The sequence below is a fragment of the Schistocerca serialis genome, chromosome 7 (assembly GCF_023864345.2).
Source record: "Schistocerca serialis cubense isolate TAMUIC-IGC-003099 chromosome 7, iqSchSeri2.2, whole genome shotgun sequence".
In the NCBI taxonomy this organism is placed as follows: Eukaryota; Metazoa; Arthropoda; class Insecta; order Orthoptera; family Acrididae; genus Schistocerca; species Schistocerca serialis.
Window position 1 is genome coordinate 96,204,416 of NC_064644.1, and position 23,267 is coordinate 96,227,682.

Here is a 23,267-nt window from a genome sequence, read left to right on the forward strand (position 1 = left end):
CCGGGAAGACCTGCAGAAGGTCAACTATCGGTGCGGGACCGGCAGTCGACCTGAACGAAAATACAAGGGAAGTTCGGAAACTAACGCTCAATAATTTTACTACCAAAAAGTTTAATAGGTAACAAAACGAAAACATAACAAATGGTCTCACATCTTCTACATGCTTTAATACATAGTCACCAACGTTCTCAACATATTTCGCCCATCGTGGTACCAGTTTCAATACGCCCTGCACAAACAAGTCCGTTTGGTTGGAGAATAGCCATCCGCGGACTGCTCATTCTTCATGGGGCCGAACAGATGATAATCCGACTGTGCTAGGTCCGGACTGTATGGTCGATTCTGGAGCACGTCCCACCCAAATTTGGGTGTTTGTTCACGAACAAGGGCAGCAACATGGGAGCGAGCGTTGTCATGAAGAAGTTTGCCACCGGCAGCATTGATGTTTTGGTCTTTGTCACGAAGGGCACAACGTGGCTTAACCAAAGTTGTAATGGTCGCTGCAGCATTCACAATCGTACCATGTTCAGCAGAGTCGGCCAATAACACACAATGCATATCCAAGAACACTGTCATATGCACTTCTCTAGCAGACTGAGTCAGTTTTGCTACGGTCGCAGGTTCGAATCCTGCATCGGGCATGGATGTTTGTGATGTCCTTAGGTTAGTTAGGTTTAAGTGGTTCTGAGTTCTAGGGGACTAATGACCACAGCAGTTGAGTCCCATGGTGCTCGGAGCCATTTGAACTGAGTCAGTTTTAAGTTTCCTCGTACTGTAGAATCACCATCTTTCCACTCCATACAGGTTTTCTTGGTTTCTGGCGTATACTGGTACGCCCGCGACTTATCACCAGCGACGATTCACTTGAGATAGTCACGTTCTTCTGTGGCGTAACGCGTTAAATGATCACAGCTCGTGAGCATTCGCTGGCCCTTGTGATTGTCTGTCTGGTTCACAGGCACCTAGCGCGCGCTAACGTCACGAAAGTTCAAGGTGCTATTAACAATATCGTACACCGCTCCACAGGAAATGTGAACTGCTGCAATAAGGTTTGCAGTTGCACATGCTGATCGTTCAAAATTGGAGGAATTCACACCACTTGGAGACACTGGTACGGACCGCACACTCGTCCACGTGCACGCCAAGCATGTCCCTGTGAAATCCACTCGCTTTATGCCCTTTGGCTCACAAATATCGAACTAAGCTTCACTGCTCAATTAGACGACAGTAACATGCGTGCGGGGCCAACGAGATATGCGGGCTCTGCAAAGACCTTCTGACATGACACTTGTCGCCTTGTCCGCCACACTTCTCGAACGCTCGGCTCCGTGCAGGACCCATGGGAGACCAATATTTAATTGGAAAGGTACCCACCAAAGGTCTTAACTGCGTCGTGTACTATCGAGAACTTGCATGCATTTGAATACGCAGTTCAGAATTATTAAACTCGTCTGAAATAGCTATTCGCTCCCCGCCGGATACGGTAACAACTGCAGTGTCACGTGCTGTGATGTACACGTCAAGGTCAGTCTTTTTCGTGGGCCTCGCATGCGCACCAAGTTTATTTTGGAGTTCAAGCTTCGCTCACTAGAGCCGCACATGGAAACAAAATATCCTCTGTAGTGCAAACTTCAAACTACATAGAAGCAAAATTTCAACATCCCTGCTGCAGTACCAGGGGAAAAAAAATCACTGTGTTATTTTCCAATCCTCCCTCGTAAATATAACGCGTTATTCATAAGAAGATGATAGTCTTGGCCGTAAACCACAGTAAACAGAAGTAGCGTCAAATACCTTTGTGTAATTGTTCGGAGCAACCTACAATGGAATGACCACATAGAACCAATCTTATGAAAAATCACATGGCAGACTGAGATTCGTTGGATTAATCCTAAGAAATGTAACTCATCCACGAAAAAAGTCACTTTTGAAAAACTCATTCGCCCAATTCTTTAGTATTGTTCGTCAGTCTAGGACCCTTGTGAAGTAGGATTAATTGAAGAAACGGCGATTTCCTCACGGTATCGTTTAATCGGCACGAAAGCTTGACAGATATGCTTAACAAATTCCATTGGCAGACGCTACAAGAGAGGCGTTGTTGATTTAGGAAGGCGGCCAAACAGCGAGGTCATCGGTCCTATCAGATTAGCAAAGGATGGAGAAGGAAGCCGGCCTTGCCCTTTCAAAGGAACCATCCCGGAATTTTCCTGAAGCGATTTTAGGGAAATCACCGAAAACCTAAATCAGGATGGCCGGACGCGCGTTTCAACCCTCGTCCTCCCGAATGCGAGTCCAGTGTACCATCTCTCTCGGTAGTGGCGTTGTGCATCGAGGAGAGATTGTCGGTGGACATAAATGAAACACCAGAGAGAACTATGCAGGAAATACGTCATATAAAATTCCTCTTGGAACGTTTTCACTTCTTAAATGACAAATGTGTGTGACTTTCTAAGGGACCAAACTGCTGAGGTCGTCGGCACCTAGAGTTACACACTACTTCAACTAAACTGACCTAACGTATTCCAAGAACAACACACACAGACACTCATGTCCGAGTGAGGAATCGAACCTCCGGCGGGAGGAGCCGCACACTCCGTGACATGGCGCCTCAAACCAAGCCGCCACTCCGCGCAGCTTAAATTACAGTTTATTAACAAACAGTGGAGTTCTCACAATAAAGTGCTACGCAGGCAGGTATTGGAACAAGAAACGAACTACCACCTTTAGCAGGATTTTACTTCGGTGCTTCGGCTTTCCGTGAAAACGTCGCCACTTCCCAAAATACAAGCTGCTTCGGCACGCCCTGCGCTAACACCATAGTGAACCTGAATATCAAGACATGCCTCCATTCAGCGAAGGTTCACTGAATGAGAAAATTTTTGCTGATAATATAGCAGCATGGCCATTGTCAAGGCAGATCTACACAGATGGGTCTAAACAAAAAGACGGGGCAGGAAATGCATGCATGAGGGCAAGACTAATCGAGGAGGCAAATTCAAGTTCCCTGAAGTTGCGTCCATACTCACTGCATATCTCATAGCGATGATAGAGGGACTTAAATACGCAAAAGAAGTGGAACAAGAAACAATCGTAATTTTATCAGACACAGGCAGACACAACAGAAATTTTGTAGTGACAATGGCATGATTTCGCTTCAATCACGGGAGATTCGGGCTACATCTCTACTGCCTCAACGTGGTCACATCTTCTTGATGTGAATGCCGCAGTGAGGAAGATGTTAATCACGTTTTCTCCGGGTGCCACAAAAAGTTTCAAGAAACCACGAAAGTACTACAGCATCTGATGACCTCTGGAAGTGCCTTGGCTACGAACATTAAAACGATTTCGGCTACAGAAGACAACGAAGTCTGTAAGCTCTAATACGGTTTTATACAAAGGGTCAAATAAGAATATAGAAAGACAGAATTCTTTTACTTTATTTTTTATGTAATAAATATGTTAATGTACTTAGATCGTTTACTTAAGTTCAGTTTGATTGGATGTCTCAGATAACTTTCTTTTTGTCTAAGGCTGGCAATATGGTGATGCCTAAAAGGCATTAATAAATGTAAAAAAATTCTTCCAAACCATATGTGGCATACCGCAAACCAGTGCTTAACAGTACTGGTTAAAAACAGGAACGCGTTATGCAGGTATTGGAGTCACTCGCGTCCATCTAGAAAAGGTAAGGCCTTATCATAAGGCTTCGGCAATATGATTTCATTTCTGATTGTTCCATCACTGGTGAATTTTCTTGTGTGTTATTACTGTTTTATATTTATAGTTTTTACTGAGTTAAACGAAGGCGATGTTGGCCTCATGTGTTCGACGATGCCCTTTAGTTACACTGTCTAAAGGATCGTTCTAAGAAATACCAAATTAAGGTATTTGCTCTTTCAGTATTTTATCTGTTTATACATGCTTTTAGGTTATCCAAGTCTGCACAACGCAATCGCGATTCTTAAATACAGGTATTTGTTCTCTGTTTCCTATGTAGATCAACCTGAAGATGCCTAAATAAGGCGAAACGCGTAGCTGAAAAATAAAAAAACTAAAATTGCAACCAGGTCTGTTTTTAACCAATACTAAATTTTAAAAAAAAGTCCGAAAGTAAGATTTCTAAGAAGAGCTGGGTAACAAGGCGCTTCATCCGACATACGCATTGCGAAATGAGGTCGACGAGAAAAATTACAGAAAATGGAACACTTACACACATTTATAGGCACCGTTCACGAAAAGAAAAATTGTGATTAAAAAGGACCGTCGGAACAGACCTTGAAGGCCTAATGGCACCCACCGGCCCTGGTGTCATTCTCAAACCTCAGGCGTCACTGGATGCACATACGAAGGGGCAGGTTGTCAGCACACCACACTCTCGGCGATTGTCTGTTTCGTAGTCGGTGTCGCCACCTTTCAATCAAGCAGCTCCTCAATTGGCCTCACAACGGCTGAGAGCACCCCACTTGCCAACAGTACTCGGCAGACCCGGATGGTGACCCATCCAATAGCTAACCAAGCCCGACAACGCTTAATTTCGGTGATCTGACCGTTTATTTACAGGCCTCTAGCTACCACCATCCTTCGCAAACTACGACTGTACGTAAGACGTTAGTAACAGGGCTAATGTAGTGTCCGACGCTGACAGCCTACACAGTGAAGTGGTACAGCTGGAAGAAACACTTACAAGGGAACCTCCCCACCGCACCCCCCTCAGATTTAGTTATAAGGTGGCACAGTGGATAGGCCTTGAAAAACTGAACACAGATCAATCGAGAAAACAGGAAGAAGTTGTGTGGAACTATCAAAAAAACAAACAAAATATACAAACTGAGTAGTCCATGTGCAAGATAGGCAACATCACGGACATTCCGAGATAAGGAGCGCCGTGGTCCCGTGGTTAGCGTGAGCAGCTGCGGAGCGAGAGGTCGCTGGTTCAAGTCTTCCTTCGAGCAAGAAGTTTGATTTTTTATTTTCAGACAATTATCAAAGTTCAGGCACTCACACATAATCAACTTCCCTCTCCAAAATTCCAGGACCAGATTTGCTTGGACATATGCAGGATTTGACGGTCTACACACGGAAAAATTTGAAAACGTAAAAAACATATGTTTTGACAGAGCACAGGGAAAAGCGTGCGAGTGTGAGACTTTTGGATTCATTTGTTGCAGTTTATGTGACAAACTCTTATGTTTTCATCACTTTTTTGGGAGTAATTATCACATCCACAAGAAAACCTAAATCGGGCAACGTAGAAGAATCTTTTTACCCATTCGCCAAGTGTACAAGTTAGGTGGGTCGACAACATATTCCTGTCATGTGACGCACATGCCGTCACCAGTGTCGTATATAATATATCAGACGTGTTTTCCTGTGGAGGAATCGGTTGACCTATGACCTTACGATCAAAAGTATTCGGTTCCCATTGGAGAGGCACGTCCTTTCGTCTACTAATAGCACGGATTTGGGGTGTGACCGCAAAACACAAACACTAAACTTATAACAGTGAACAGAGACGTTAATGAACGAATGGATAGATCATAACTTTGCTAAACTAAAGAAAAATTTTTCGCTTGAGGGAAGACTTGAACCAAGGACCTCTCGTTCCGCAGCTGCTCACGCTAACCACGGGACCACGGCGCTCCTTATCTTGGAATGTCCGTGATGTTGCCTATCTTGCACATGGACTACTCAGTTTGTATATTTTGCTTGTTTTTTTGATAGTTCCATACAACTTCTTCCTGTTTTCTCGATTGATCTGTGTTCAGTTTTTCAAGGCCTATTCACTGTGCCAACTTATAACTAAATCTGAGGGGGGTGCGATGGGGAGGTTCCCTTGTTAGTAAGAATGGAAACAGAAAACACCCAATTGGGAGAGCTGTGCAAAAGAAAATGCCAAGCCAACCGAAAGAAGAACAACAATAAAACTATGTAAAGTCTGCGGCCTTTCTACGGTATGTGGGAAATATATTTTTTCAAATATTGCAAGAATAATGAAGAAGCATAAAGAAGATGCGAACCACCTACAGCCAGCCATGACAGCATCTGGGATTTGCGAAGGATGATTTGCTTTTACGAAAGGCGAGTATCTACGAAATTCCTTGTGAGCGTGGCAAAAAGCACATCGACAAATAGTACACACTCTAAAGTACGTTGCATTGAACACTAGCGATATACTCGCCTACTGTAGCCCAACAAGTTCCGGCGTAACGACAAGCCGCGGCACGAAGATCAAGAAGGATACAGCAGAGAGGGCTGTGAGACGACGTCAGCCAGTAGCACGCTGACCAGGACGTCACCACGACGGGGGCGACATCTACACGAAGAGAGTGAAAGCGACAAGCCGCCTAACTGAGGCCGGACAGTAGCAGGCCCGCACTAGAAGAGACGCAGTGATATCAACGATAGCAGTGACTTATGAACTTGAGTGATTTGCTTGCATAGAAATTGTATTTATCAAGGGTCAGTGGTTATTTGCATGTCACCAATTGCTTGCGAACCATCTCGTGGAAACGAAAGTTAAGTACTGTCAATTCAATTACTGTAATAAACCGCATTAATATGATTTGTTTGTATGTTGTCTAGTTATCTGAGAAACAGCTTCCTAGGCACCCGATAAGAGACGAGTGGGCAGCATTCCAACATAACAATTCAGCACTGGCCATTCCATGGACTACGGGAAAGTTAAACATACTGGTCACAGCCTCATCCTTTTTTGAATTCAATGGTCGACGAAGCTGTGGAAATACAATTAGCCAACAACCTGCTCGATCGAGGCGAGGGTTGCCAGCTGGACACGAATCAAAGAAAGCCCTCATTTCACGTCTGCGTTCTCAAACGAAATATTGTTCAAGGTCTCCACTGCCAGGCATTACACCACGCCCGTGCGTCATCCATAATAATACACGAAATACTTCGAAAGTACTGTGGATTCGCCGACTCTGCTCTTGCTTTGTTTTACTCTTACAATCGTAAAGTGCTATCTACTAGGGGCGTTTAATAAGTAATACAACACACTTTTTCGTAAAAGCAGGTTGCTTTCATTCAGGACGCCGATACACCGTATCATTCCCGAATCTTTTGCTTAGAAAATCTCCTTTAAATGCGATGGCCATACACCACCTCACTGGGAGCGCCTGCATGCGTGCATGGTACCGCTCTGCTGGTCGACGTGACCGACCGAGCACAAGGCGTAATGCTGCTGACACAATTCAGGAAGAAATGGAGACTGTAGCGGGTTCGTCTATGCACGGGGAAGCCAGCGCTCGTGCAGTCCCACGTCGCACCGGCATTCCATACACTACTGTTTGGTTGGCACTTAGGCGTACCCTCCGATGCTATCCGTACAAAATCCATCGGCATCGTGAACTGTTACCTAGCGATTTAGTGAAGCGGAGGGCATTTGCGGTGTGGCCGTTTCAAAAGGTGGCGGAAGATGACGATTACTTGAGTAACGTGTTGTGGACCGACGAAGCTCATTTTACGCTCCGAGGGTCGGTCAACGCCCACAACTGCAGATTTTGGGCTACCAAAAATCATAGAACTGTCGTGGAAACTCCATTGCACGACGAGAAAATCACGGTATGGGTTGGGTTTACCACATCTACCGTTATCGGGCCTTTATTCTTCGAGTAAATGCGTGATTCTGGTTTTGTAACTGCTACCTTGACGGGTGAGAGGTACGCCGATATGTTACAGAATCGCATCATCCCCAGCCTGGCTGATAAACACTTTCTGGAACGTACGACGTTTATGCAGGATGGCGCTCCACCCAATATTGCTAGATGCGTGAAAGATCTCTTGAGCGTGTCGTTTGGTGATGATCGTGTGCTCAACCGACAATTTTGTCATGCTTGGCCTCTCAGGTCCCCAGACCTCAGTCCGTGCGATTATTGGCTTTGGGGTTACCTGAAGTCACAAGTGTATCGTGATCGACCGACATCTCTAGGGATGCTGAAAGACAACATCCGACGCCAATGCCTCATCGTAACTCCGGACATGCTTTACAGTGGTGTTCGCAACATTATTCCTCGACTACAGCTATTGTAGAGGAATGATGGTGGACATATTGAGCATTTTCTGTAAAGAACATTATCTTTGCTTTGTCTTACTTTGTTATGCTAATTATTGCTATTCTGATCAGATGCAACGCCATCTGTCGGACATTTTTTGAACATTTGTATTTTTTTGGTTCTAATAAAACCTCATGTCATTCCCAGCATGTGTGTCAATTTGTACCTCTCTATCTACATTATTCCGTGATTTATTCAGTTTTAAAAATTATACTGACTTTTAGATCCCCCGGTATATCGCGAAATGACAACGATGAGATGACCTGAAAACAGAACTGGGATGGGAGAAACGATGTTAGCACCTGAAGTGCCCTTCGCCACATACCATAAAGTGGCTTACTGAGTACTGACGTAGATGCGATACTGTCGGTATCGAAATTTTTGTTCAGACATTAGCTAGGTGCCGAGGCAGTTTTAGGTATTGGTGCTGGTATGGACTGGCGTTGCCATGGTGCTGATAGGGAATCTGACGTTAGCAATTTCCTAGCGGCTCGGCCCAGTGACAACTCGCTCGCCCGCTTCAGTAGAGTAGCGCGCTGCGCTGTCCTGGTGGCCCCGTGGCAGTGGCCCAATTACATCGACGCGACGCCCCGCGACTGTCTGCTTGGCGTGCGACACGCCACGTCGCCTCAGGGTCGCGCCGCGATGCGTACATCATCAATTCTGGCGCCGTGCTCGCACTCTAAAGGCGGGGAATTAGAGCGGCTCGTATTTTGAGACCAGTCTTGCCGTGGACGTATTTAGAACTCATTCGCAAGAAAGACGATTCTGGACCACGTGAGTGCACCGGTATCAAACGGTGGAACCATGCGTGAGAAATTTCTGAGATTTTAGAACTGGGCCATTAAGACAGTGTGAGAGAAAGGCACATCCACCACGCTCTTCACACTCACTGAAATGTGTGACTGAAATTATATACGGTCCAGTGACATTAACGTGAACACTGCCCATGTTCGACGTCAACGTGCAATAACCACTCACAGGCGGAAGATGGCAGCACTAGCAGTATATAAAGCGAGTCGCAGGGAAGCGATAAACAGTGCAGTTGTGAATCTTCAGGTTTTGGCGGCGAAAAGACTGTTGCATTAAGTTTCTGGTGTGCAGCCGCAAGAAATCTCCTTCTTCTTCTAATATTTCGGCTGTATAACGTTCAGCCATCTTCAGAGTGAGCCGCATGACTGCCGCTCCAGTGCTCGCTTCGTCCCTTAATACTCGTGTACCGTGCGACTGGGCATGCGGCCACAGATGCAAATGCGCCAGAGACGTTGGTCGGCAGCAGAGACGTGCATAATGCGCGAGTTGTGGAGAGTACCCATTGTCTTCAACAACAAATACAGAGGGCACTGAAAATGAAACCTAAAGAGGCCACAAAGAAAGCAGAAGAAGATGAAGAAAGCTTTAAATGGATGGCCTTCCTCCCATATGTGGGTAGCCTCTCATCAAAAATAGGACGCATTCTCGGCAGACACAAAGTAAAAGTGATTTTTCGTCCTCCGCCCCAGACAGCTGCACTCGTGGGCTCCGTCAAAGATGATTTGCTGCTCCGCAAAAATCTGGAGTTCACAAAATTCCATTTGAATGTGGCCTTTCTTACATCGGACAAACAACTCGTACTGTCCAAGAAAGATGTACAGAACACCGGAGGTACACACGACTTTTACAACCTAACAAGTCGGCAGTGACAGAGCACTCTATTGATAATGGTCACAGTATGTTGTATGACAACATCGAAATTTTGACAACTACATCGTCCTTTTGGGACTCGATAGTGAAGGAGGCAATTGAAATTCGCTTGACGACGAATTTAATTGACAGAGATAGTGGTTTCAATCTTGATAAATCATGGAATCCGCCACTTGCTGTAATAAACTCGCAAAGACGTCGTCACAGTGCAGCCCACAATGATATATCGAAATGCCAACACAGATCAACTGCGGAGTCATAGGTACAACTCGCGCATTATGCACGTCTCTGCCGCCGACCAACGTCTCTGGCGCATTTGCATCTGTGGCCGCATGCGCAGTCGCGCGGTACAACAGTATAAAGGGACGAAGCGAGCACTGGAGCATCAGTCTTGCGGCTCACTCTGAAGATGGCTGAACGTTATACAGCCGAAATATTAGAAGAAGAAGGAGATTTCTTCCGGCTGCGCACCCGAAACTTAATGGAACAGTGCAGTTGTTGTCGTGATGCTGAAACGAGCGATTTATCTAACGTCCAAACGAGTATTATCGTTGCCTTTCGGGCAAAGGGTGCAAGCATTTACGAAAAGGTTATGTCTGTAAACTGTTCGCGTACCACCGCCATTAAAGTTTACCGTGCGTGGTGGAATGGCACAATCAAAACAGGCGCCAAGGCAACTGTGTTGCACCACGAGCCACAGATGGCACGCGTAAAGTTAACGATGTGCAACTATTGAGCAATGGAGGCCCAGATGAACCGAGGAGCTAACAACAGCGTCTCCTCAATGACCGTTCAGCAAGCGTCGCTGCCTTTGGGCCGCTGCAGCAGGCGCCTGGTCCGTGCACCCATGCTGACTGCTGCTCATCGACGACGAAGGCTGGAATTTGCACTCCAGTACCTCAACTGGATGTCCACTGAGTGGCGACATGTGGACTTTCCAGATGAATCACCTATTGTACTCCATCAGACAGATGGTCATTGGCAAGTACGGCTTGAAATGTTTGAAAGCAAACACCCCAGATACACTGAAGTATGCCGTTGTTAAACCACTGCATGAAAAAGGCGATACGTCTGATGCCAACAACTACCGCCCAGTTTCTCTTCTGGCTGCCTTATCCAAAATTCTTGAAAAAGTAATGTACTGTAGAGTAGCTTCACACTGTGAGGGATCCGTGATCCCATGAGCATAGATGCTAGTATCCGACGCCCAGGTCGATAGTAGACAGGAGTCGATTGTCAAGCGCTGCCGGACGCAGTGAGACGAATGCCGAGTGCGGAGTAGTAGTGGGGAGTGTCGAGTGAGGAGCGGTGCTGGAGAGACGGGCAAGAATGGTGGTCGAGTAAATTCACCGGAGTATGACGAGTGAGCGCGTCCCCCTGATCGTCGTGGGGTTGACCCTCACTAATACCGATTCGCGAGTGATATGAAACAGAAAGTGAGAAGTGCCGAATTACGTGTTTCGAGTCAACCGCGTCGGCCAGCAACAACCATGGATTGCAGTGAGGATTGTTGTGAATGTTAACCATCAGCATTGCGTGTGACGAAGTACTGAAAATCAGAAATCAATAAAAAGATATAACCGTAATTAGACGTGTAAGGCGAAGGTAGCAACTGCCTCAGAATTTGTGTGTTAGTAGGAAATATATATCAGTTTGTACATCGCAACCTTTATGGTCATTAATAATAGACAAACTTTCAATCATTCCAGTATTCAGTCTCAGAACAGCCGCACTCGGTTGAAACACCCCCGAAACCACAGCATAAAAACCGATAGCCTTTCATCCATTAAGCACACGGTCATACAATCATAAGAATTAACTGTTTGGCGGCTTCGAGAAATTACTCAAAATCCAGTAAAGGAATTAAACAGGGGTGTTTCAACACCTTTGTAAAAATAAAGTTTTAACAAAATGTCAGTTTGGTTTCCAGAAGGGTTTTTCAACGTAAAATGCTATATATACTTTCACTAATGAAGTATTAAATGCTCTGAGTGACCGGAAGTCACCCGTTGGGGTTTTTTGTGATCTATCAAATGCTTTTAATTGTGTAAATTATGGAATAATTCTAGATAAGCTCAAGTTCTGTGATATGAATGAGACAGTGCTCAAATGGCTTAAATCATACCTAACTGGAAGAGTGCAGAAAGTTGAAATAAGCAGTTCACATAATATGCAAAAAACTGGTGATTTCTCAAACCGGAGAACAATCAAGAATGGGGTGCCGCAGAGTTCGGTGTTGGGTCCTCTGCTGTTCTTAATATATATTAATGACTTGCAAAGCTGGTACTTTTTGCGACGATACAAGTATAGCTAGCACACACAACACACAAGAATTAACTGGTGAAATTGTAAACGAGGTTTTTCAGAAAATCATTAAGTGGTTCTCTGCAAATGGGCTCTCGTTAAACTTTGACAAACCACAGCATATACATTCCACACAGCAAATGGAATGAAATCATTAATAAATATAGGCTTCGATCAGAAATCGGTAGCTGAGGTAGAATATTCAAAATTTCTAGTGTATGCATTGATGAGGGGTTGAACTGGAAAAAACACACTGAGGATCTGCTGAAACGTTTGAGTTCAGCTAGTTATGCTATTAGGGTCATCGAAAATCTTGGCGATATACATCTGAGTAAATTGGCTTACCACGCCTATTTTCATTCTCTGCTTTCGTATGGCATCATATTCTGGGGTAAGTCATCATTGAGTAAAAGAGTGCTCGTTGCACAAAAGCGTGTAATCAAAATAATTGCTGGAGCTCATCCAAGATCATCCTGCAGACACTTATTTAAAGAGCTAGGGATCTTTACTGTACCCTCACAACATATTTATTCACTTATGAAATTTGTTATTAACAATCCGAAAGAATTCAAAAGTAATATCAGTGTACATGGCTACAACACTAGGAGAAAGGATGATCTCCAATACTCAAGGTTAAATCTAAATTTGGCTCAGAAGGGGGTAAACTATGCTGCCACAAAAGTCTTTGGTCACTCACCAAATAGCATCAAAAGTCAGACAGATAGCCACATAGCATTTAAAAGGAAATTAAAAGAATTTCTTAATGGCAACTCCTTCTACTCATTAGATGAATTTTTGGATATAGTAAGTGGGTAATTTCCCCAACCCCCACAAAAAAATTAAAAATATTAAGTGTCATGTAGTATTTTGTGTAATTTAATATCTTGTATAGGCACCTTTTATTAACCTGACGCGTTCCACATCATTACGAAGAGTCGTATTCATGATCTATGAAACAAGTACTAATCTAACCTAACCTAACCTGGATGCATTACTGTCTGATCAATATATATGTGGCACTCTCTGGGTGATCTCGTCATTCAGGAAGGCATAAAGGTCAACATTAGTATGCATCTACCAATGGGGACCACGTCAACCCCTGCACGCAGTTTCTTTCTCCTCGGCACAATAGCATCTATCAGCAGCACAATGCAATGTGTCATACACCTCGCACTGTAGGAGCATGATTTGAAGAGCAGCAGAATGAGTTTACCGGTCTCCACTGACCACCAAACCCCGTGGATTAAACCCAGTCAAGAACGTGTGCGACCACCTCAATTGGGATGTCCGCACCATGGATCCTCAGCCGAGAAACCTTACGCAGCTGGCCATGGCACTGGAGTCGGCATGACTTCACATCGGCCGGCCGGAGTAGCCGAGCGGTTCTAGGCGCTGCAGTCTGGAACCGCGCGACCGCTACTGTCGCAGGTTCGAATCCTGCCTCGGGCATGGATGTGTGTGATGTCGTTAGGTTAGTTAGGTTTAACTAGTTCTAAGTTCTAGGGGACTGATGACCTCAGAAGGTAAGTCCCATAGTGCTCAGAGCCATTTGAACCATTTTTGACTTCACATCCTTGTCGGTACCTTCCGGAACCTCATTGACTTTCTTCCCGCACATCGGCGCTGCAAAAGGTGGTTATTCATGCTTCTGACAGACGGTCACATTAATGTGACTGGACCGTGTATTTTATCAATGTAAAAATGCTTATAGCATGTGATGAAAAATGTGTCTTCAAATAGTCTGGAGAGCAGCTCTCCACCTCATTCCGTTGCCATAACTAAAGGTGCTGTGGAACCGATTAGTGCGATAACATTTCTTGCTAGATATCATCTGAGAGCTTGAGATCATAGAAGAGCAGCTGGATGGCTCGAAGCCATTCGAAGTGTCACTACTGTGGGCACAGTAATTCGTGTGCCCAGAAGTGTCATCTCGCGATTGAAAGCGGCCGCTGAAGATGGGAATGCTATGTGAAAGCATGCCGCTGGTCGCAGACGGGCCACCACACGTAAGAGAATCGATACGTAGCCCCAGAGGTGAGAAGGAACAGACATCTCATTCCTCGGCAGATCACTGTGGGCTTTGCAAACGCTACCGGTACACGTGTCTCTGCCAGAACGATTTCGCGGGGATTAAATCAGGTTGGTTATTGCGCTCGGAAGCCTGTTAAATGCATCCCACATCAGCCACGCCATCGTCGAGGTTCAAAATGGTCGAAATGGCTCTAAGCACTATGGGACTTAACATCTGAGGTCATCAGTCCCCTAGACTTAGAACTACTTAAACCTAACTAACCTAAGGACATCGCACACATCCATGCCCGAGGCAGGATTCGAACCTGCGACCGTAGCAGCAGCACCGTTCTGGACTGAAGCGCCTAGAACGACTCGGCCACAGCAGCCGGCCATCGTCAAGAAAGAGTTCGTTGGTGTAGGCAGCATGTTACTTGGGATCAGCAACAGTGGTCGAAAGTGATGTACTCTGACGAATCCTGCTTCACTGTGCTAAGTAATTTCGGCAACCAGTTAGTGTGAAAAGAGAAAGGGGAACACGTTACATACCACAGAATATTCATGGACGTCATCGGTATAGCCTAGGCGTTATGATGTGGGCAGGGCCTAGCACCGCGAGCCACCGTTATAGTACAGTGGTATTTCAATGAGATTAAACCGGATCATGCGCAGTAGGTCCCGACCTTCTGTTTCAGGACGACAATGCCCGCTCACACAGGACCGCTGAGCTGTTGGACACACTGGAATGTGAAGGTATTGAATTTACTGAATTGCCTGCATACTCCTGGGACATAAACCCTATAGAGCATGCCCGGAATGTTCTTGGCAGAAGTGTTTCTCCATGAAGACTCCTTCCCTAAATCTTACAAGTGCCGAAAACTGCCTCGAGAGAGGAACGGGACAATGTTTCCCAAGGAGTCGTCAATAGTTTGGCATCCAGCAAACAATTGTAAAGTGTGTATTAGTGCCCGACACAGGCATATTCCTTACTGAGACGCCGATATCGACATGTCGGGAGTCTGACACGTTTCAAACGTGAACGTTATTTATGTTTGTTATTCAGCTTTCCTATGTGGTGAAATGTATACCATTTTTCGTTATAAATATACCATATCAACTTCGTTAGTGTCATCTGTCTTTCATATCGTTCATCATTGCATCTGATTATTCCTGTCCAATAATATCTCTGTTTCTTAGCAGTTGCCATGCTGTGTGTTTTAACATTTAGACCTTTCATCCAATCAGCCTCAGGAAGAGAATTCTAAACATCTCCAATGGTAATTTCCAGTTCCTACCAACACAACGCAGCAAACAGTTGCTTCCCGTCATTGCAAAAGGTATTTTTCCAGCAGGTAGTGTGAAACACTTGTCATCCTGGTGAAATAACTCGACGTCGAAAACTGAGCAGTATTAAGGGAATATCAGACCACTATCTCCAGCCAGGACTAAAGCTTCCTTCCTGCGGATTCCGGAAATCTGGCCCTGGCGTACACAATAGCTGTCGAAACGCTTTCTGTCACTCTTATTCGACAGTAAGTAGGTGACATAAAGAAGTGCTCTGAAATGTTTCCGGTGCTGTGAAAGCCAGCTTCTAAAGGGTCGATCAGGACGAATATTAAGATTTGAGTCAAGTAGTATGGCGACGCTTTTGTGATGCGCGATACGAGGAAGAATGGCATGCTTTGAAGAAGGACGCCATTTGTAATTAATAGTATCGCCTGTGATCGAAAGTCGACCAGTTGTGTCAGTATACCTGATCTGTGATACAAAATGTCATGTATCTTTAAGTGTATGAAATTTTAGCCGCAGAACTCAATTGTGGCTGATGCTACATTGTAGCTACGTGTATTCTTGAAATAATTCTTTGATTTCTTTTCAATTGTTCGGTTCGGTCATTTGGAGGGAGTCTTTGACATACTGGGTTCAAAAATAAATGTTGTGTTAAAGGCGTCAAAGTCACCTTTTCGTTAAAACAACACCATGTGGATACCGTTTCATCACGTAAAGTCATCTCAGACGCGACCAACGATTTGCGTTACAACATCTGCACTGTAAATTCATCAAGCTGGTATTACATTTCTCAGAATTATTTGGAATTTGGTTCAGTGCACTTTTAAATGTATCTTCCAAAACGACAATAGAATTATCGTTTTTAACATCTGCATTGTTCCTATTACTTTCTCTACACAGAAATTGTGTCTCTCTAGCTCTTCGTCTTTCTTCTTTGAGGCATAGCCTAAAACACGGATAGTTTCCTTATAATAAGGGACGCTGTAGCTACTCAAAATAAATATACTGAAAATTACAGACACACTAAGTTTTTGTTATGGCGGCGGAAAAGGAACACAGAGTTAGTTCCATTTACTCTTTGGCCAAAGTAAGTGAAAAAACGACGCTTATAAACAACGTTTGCTGTCCCCGACGACCTTGTTACTACATTTCGTTTTGTCCGCAGCTCGTGGTCTAGTGGCTAGCGTTGCTGCCTCTGGATCAAGGGGTCCCGGGTTCGATTCCCTGACGCGTTGGCGACTTTCTCTGCCCGGGTACCGGGTGTTTGTGTTGCCCTCATCATTTCATCCTCATCATCATCATCATTCATGACAGTGGCTCGATTGGACTGTGAAAAGAATTGAACTGTGAAAAAAAATAGGGATTTTTCACGGACCCTGATGACCGTGCAGTTGAGCGCCCAACAGAGCATACATCAACATCACATTTCGTTTTCCACTGTCGTCAACATCATCGACCTAGTAGTTGTCACATTGTAGCTGCCTGGGTTTTCATGTTTTACTGCAAACGAACCATCTAAACATGAAAGCCCTAGAATTCTATTTCATGAAATATTGTCACTTTCGTGGCAGAGGTTGGTAGCGCTTCAGTTTTCGATGTTCACGTATTGGAGATTTTAATGCGTGACAGAGAATGTAACAACATTGTTATGAATGTGGAAGTTTCTACTTCGTTTTACAACTCTTAACGGTTACATGCACCCATTAGTTTTTCTTTCTGCACATCTATGGCAAAATACCTTTCGAAATACATCAGGATCATTGGACTCCTTGTATTTTTAATATTAAAAGCTAGTACTCAATTTTTGCGCTCACGAATTTATATTATAATGGCCTTGTGAAATTCACAGCATCGAGCATTCGACGTCGAGGTGTATTTAAAAAACAATAAATCTCCGATCACATTTCAGCGACTCTTTCAGCACCGTTTGGAGCTGAAATGACATGATGAAGACCCGGATTATCAAAAAAGAAAAAAAAAAGTTCAAATGTGTGTGAAGTCCAATGGGACCAAACTGCGATTGAGGGGTACTGACTGTATCGTGTGCTCAAGAAGAAAATTCCAGAGCGACGAAGGAGACAGCGGGCGCTGAGCGGCTGCAGGAGACGCGACGAGCTTCCGACGTCGGTGCCGTTCTGCTGCCAGACACACCTTGGTGCTGACAGTGTCACATCCTTCCCTGCGTCGCGTCATCTGTCATAGCCTGCGCTTCCACCCACACCAACTGCAGGTCGCACAGACTCTAACCGAAGAAGGTAACACTCACCCCGTCTTCAGGCCGCGAGGAGCCTACCGGGACCATCCGACCGCAGTGTCATCCTCAGTGGACGATGCGGATAGGAGGGGCGTAGGGTCAGCACACCGCTCTCCCGGTCGTTATGATGGTATTCTTGACCGAAGCCGCTACTATTCGGTCGAGTAGCTCCTCAATTGGCATGACGAGGATGAGTGCGCCCCGAAAATGGCAACAGCGCATGGTGGCCTGGATGGTCACCGTTCCAAGTGCCGACCACGCCCGACAGCGCTTAACTTCTCACGGGAACCGGTGTACCCACTGTGGCAAGGCCGTTGCCTCGAAGAAGGTAAAGCGTCACTCGTGCGGCATGGCTTCATTTCACACCACCTATCCGTACTTTTTTGAGAATCTTCATGGCCATGAAGTACGGGTCCAAATGTTAAATAATTTCTTCCTTCTAAGGTTGAACAACGATATGTGGTTACAACAGGCAGGGCAACGACTCATACGACCCACCAGTCCATGAATGTCTTGCGGTTTCTTTTTCCTAATCGATTGCTTTCCAAACTTGGAGACATTGATTGCCCATCACGGTCTCCCTATACAAATATCCATGATTTCCCCTTCTCCTGTGGATTCTTGAAGAGTCAACTGTATGCTCCAAGTCTACCCGTGGCTGAACTCAGCGTGAGGATACGTACAACTCGGGAGGCAACCCCACTGAACAGGCTGAATCCGGTGATGGCAACTTTCGTTTGCCGGCTGGAGGAATGCATGAAACGTGATAGCGACCATGATGTGTAATGGCATATACAGGGATTCGATAACCGCGAGAAGTGCGTGCCTGATCAAAAATGGAGGTGGTAGCTAAACGTGCTGGTTGCGCTGTCTTATCTGACACGAACTACTACCGCCGTCCATTTACCATCGAAGAGCTAGAGTCCGCACTTAAATCTCTGAAACCTGGCAAAGCAGTAGGGCTAGACGACCTTAGGAATGAACAGATCCTTAAATTTGGCGAGTACACGAAAAACTGGCTGCTCCTACTTTTCAACACCTGTATCCGGCTAAACAACATCCCGAAAATCTGGAGAAAGGGCAAGGTCATAGCCATTCCAAAACCCGGCAAACCATTGGACGAGCCAAAAAATTTCAGACCGCTAACATTACTTTGCTGCTTGTACAAGGTGTTCGAGCGCATGCTGCTGAATCGACTAGTGCCTAATATTGATCATCAGATAATTCCGGAACAGGCGGGGTTTCGCCCTGGGAAAACTTGCACTGGAACGGTCTTGAATCTTACCCAGTTTATAGAGCATGGGTACGAGAACCGTCTAATTACTGGAGCCGTACTTGTCGACCTCTCATCCGCATTCGACACTGTAAATCACAAACTGCTGCTCACTAAAATATACGCTATGACTAATGATTTCGGGCTGATAAAAATTATATCAACTCTTCTCAGCAACAGACGGTTCATCGTAAACCTAGGAGGGAAGCGAAGCCGATGGCGTATCCAGAAAAATGGACTACCCCAAGGCAGTGTCCTCGCACCCACTCTTTTCAACATATATGTGAATGATCAACCTGTTGCACCAGGGACTAGGAGCTTTGCTTACGCGGATGATCTTGCAATAGCCGTGCAGGGTCGGAACTTTAACGACATAGAAATTAGCCTTACGAATGCCCTCAGCGGTCTAACGCCATACTACGAAGCCAACTGCCTACGCCCGAACGCAGCAAAAACATTATCCTGCCCATTCCATCTTCGAAACCGAGACGCCAAACATACCCTAAACATCACGTGGAACAACCAACGGACTGCGTTCAGCAGCACTCCTTGTTATTTAGGCGTCACCCTTGATCGCACACTTACTTACAGACATCATGTAGACAAGGTCGGGGGCAAACTATCAACAAGAAACAACCTTCTGAGTAAGCTCATCTCCACAAAATGGGGTGCCGACCCACATACTTTACGTACGTCGGCACTTGCACTCTGCTACTCGGTTGGTGAATACGCTGCCCCAGTTTGGGAAAGATCAGCGCATGCGAAACGAGTGGATCCTCTGCTGAACGATACCTGTCGCGTAATCACGGGATGCCTAAGATCCACCCCGGTTAGCCAACTTTATTCGCTTAGTGGCATAGCTCCACCCAACACCAGACGAGCTATAGCAAGCGAAGCAGAGCGCCTCAAACAGCTGCGCGACCAGCGCAATCCTCTCTTCGGACAAAACCCTCCACACACACGTCTAAAATCAAGACGGAGTTTCCTCACCTCAGTTCAACCGATCGAAACCTCAAAACAAAAGGCCAGATTGTCAAAATGGAAAGCAACACTGCCTACGGGAGACCAGGCACCTCTAATCTCACCCAACGAACAATTGGCCTCTGGAAATGAACTAAAATGGCGATTATGGAGAACCCTCAACCGCCTACGCACTGGGGTGGGCAGATGCAACGTAAACATGTGTAAATGGGGATACCGAGACGGGACGGACACGTGCCACTGCGGACAGACCCAAACAATGGACCACCTCCTGGAATGCAGCAACATGGGGGAAGTGTGCAGGAGAGAAGACCTGGCAAACGCTTCGGCAGTGGCAGTTAAATGCGCTGAATTTTGGCGGGACGTGGTATGATATATATACTGTGTTTGTCTTTATATTGTAATGTGACTCCCCATTTTGGGTTTGTTTTACTTATACATATGTGTATTGTATTTGTATTTGCGTGTATATGTAAAATGTGCGTTGTCTATGGCTTGGACACGATTAAATAAATAAAATCTGACCGCGAATGGCACCTGTGGAATGTCTTCAATGCAAGCGCCAGTCGTGGTCAAAACAGCGTTCTGTGTACGAGGTGCGGCTAGAAAAAAACCGGACTGATGCTGGAAAAAACATTTATTTACAATTATTTACAATTTCATGTTATCTCCTTCAGTGTACCCTCCTCCTCGGTCTCTACACCGCTCCATACGAATTTTCCACTGTTCATAGCAATGCTGCAGATCATTTTCGGTAAGTCCATACATTACTTCCGTCGCTTTTTCTTTTACTGCTTCAACAGTCTCAAATCTAGTTCCTTTCAAAGCTGACTTGACTTTAGGGAAAAGAAAAAAGTCACAGGGGACCAAATCAGGTGAGTAGGGTGGATGATCTAAGATGGGAATGTTGTGTTTTGCCAAAAACGTCTTCACTGACAACGCACTGTGAGCTGGGGCATTGTCTTGGTGAAGGATCCATGACTTTGTTCTCCACAAATTGTTCCGTTTTCTCCGTACTCGCTCACGTAGGGTAACCAGGACGCTAATGTAGTAATGCTGATTCACTGTTTGTCCCTCTGGTACCCAATCAATGTGCACAATCCCTTTGATGTCAAAAAAAACAATCATCATTGCCTTGAATTTCGATTTTGACATTCGTGCTTTTTTTTGTCGTGGAGAACCAGGAGTTTTCCAATGCATCAATTGGCGTTTAGTTTCGGGATCGTAAGTAAAAAACCACTTGCAGATTTTCCTAGTTTGAAACAAAATTTGATGTTAACACGCTGTTCTTTCTGTACACTCAACATTTTCCGACGCACAGACAAAACGTCAACTACTTAAAACAGACGCCACGGGCAGACTTAGTGCAGGAGGCAGATGAAACTCGAGCAGTAGGCGGAGCGAGAGTCACGTGACAGGCCACGCGACCTTCAGCCTTATTGCATTCGTTTTGTTGTTTCACCAGTACTAGTCCGGCTTTTTTATAGCCACACCTCGTAGGTGTGACTGCATTTGCAGCAGCTACGTGAATTCCAACGTGGGCAGATTATTGGTTCTCTTACGGTGGATGCTTCCGCAACCAAGGTGGACGAATTGTCTGGTGTTTCAAGAGGCACTATATCGAAGACTTCTACCGCATACGGGGAAAGCAGAAAATTGTCATCCGCTATGTCACTATGCGGATGAAAGTGCATGTTGAGTGATTGTGACAGATTGTCATTGAAGAAGTATTTGACGAAAGATAAGAGGACGATAGCTGCAAAAGTAAGTGCAGAACTAAACGTAGCAATCGCAAACCCTGTCCGCGCGAAACTAAAGGAAGGGACTTTGATGAGAAGGAAATTACAGCGAGAGCTGGAATTCGAAAACCAGTAATCAGTGATGGGGAATGCCCGCAAGAGAAAGACGTGATGCTGGGCCCATAATATCTGGAATATAGAGCAATGAAAGAAAGTCATTTGGTTGCTTCAGACTTGTTTCACACTGCTTTCGACTTCTAGACGAGTTTAGTTCCAAGAGAGAAATATGAAAGGGGTTTGGTGATGATCTGAGCAGCCATATCATGGTATCTCGTGGGTTCCATGGCCACTCTAGAAAGTTGCGTTACTATCAAAGGTTATCTGACAATTTGGGCTAATCAGAACCATACTGCGGTACAACCCCCCCCCCCCCCCGCCCCCCCCCCCCCCATGAACCACCATGGACCTTGCCATTTGCCATTGGAGGGGAGGCTTGTGTACCTCAGCGTTACAAATAGCCATAACCGTAGGTGCAACCACAATGGAGGGGTATCTGTTGAAAGGCCATATAAGCATGTGGTTCCTGAAGAGGGACAGCAGTTTTTTCAATAGTTGTAGGGACAACAATCTGGATGACTGCAAGGTGAATTTTTCCTGGGGACATACAGCTGTACTGTAAGGCATGGAGAGCTGCATTAAACCAGTCTTAGAACTGAGGACCACAACAACAACTGTGGTACAATGTTTGTTCCACAACAGTGATGTGTTCGAGGACCACTGGTCCCCTTTTCACAGAGACCACATCGTCCAAAACTAGTTTTCTGAGCAAGATAATGTATTGTCGAATCTCCCCTGGCCATTAGTCACCAGATATCCATATTATTGAACCTTTGAAGTCTACTTTGGAGGGATGGGTGCTTGAACGCTATTCACCTCCATCATCGTTAACTGAACTGCTCACTGTTTTGCAAGAAAAAATATTCGCTTTTAAATCATACAGGAGCTGTGTTTATCTGTTCCGAGAAGACTGGGAGCTGTTTCGAATATCGATGGGTTCCCTGCAGCTTGTTAGGGCTGGTAGTGGGTTGTGTTCTAAGAGTTTCCTCACTTTGGTCCACCCTATAACATATTTTTCTTTGCCTTCAGCGTGTTTCAATAAATTTGCCAATTCGTTCTGAAGTTCTTTCCTTTCCACATGCTGCTATTCATTCTGGCGCCAGACAGAGGCCGAGCCAGCTGCCCCCGCCCGCGGTTTTATGGCGGAGCTGCTCCTGGGACGGCCGTCTCCCGCCACCCGCACGACTCCGCCAGCCCTCAGCGAGCGCCCCAGTTCCTGCCGCGCCGCGCCGCGCCGCCGGGCGATAAAAACGACCGGATCGCGGTCTCCGCTTTACGGCGGCCAGAAATTCCGCCGCTATCTCCGGGCGCGGACGGAATTGCGCAGCTCCGTAACCTGCCGCGAGACATTCGACTCTGTCCACGTCCGCTGTCCGTAGTATTGAATCGTGCCTAGAGATATTCATCTGACGAAAACCGTTTGGCTTAAAAGGACAGATAAATTGCGATTTAGGGGATCATGTACTTTACTCTGAGCCTTTCAGGAGGGTTACCAATAACCTAATGGGTGTCGGTATGAAAAATGAGGCGGCTTTTGTTGTGGCTGT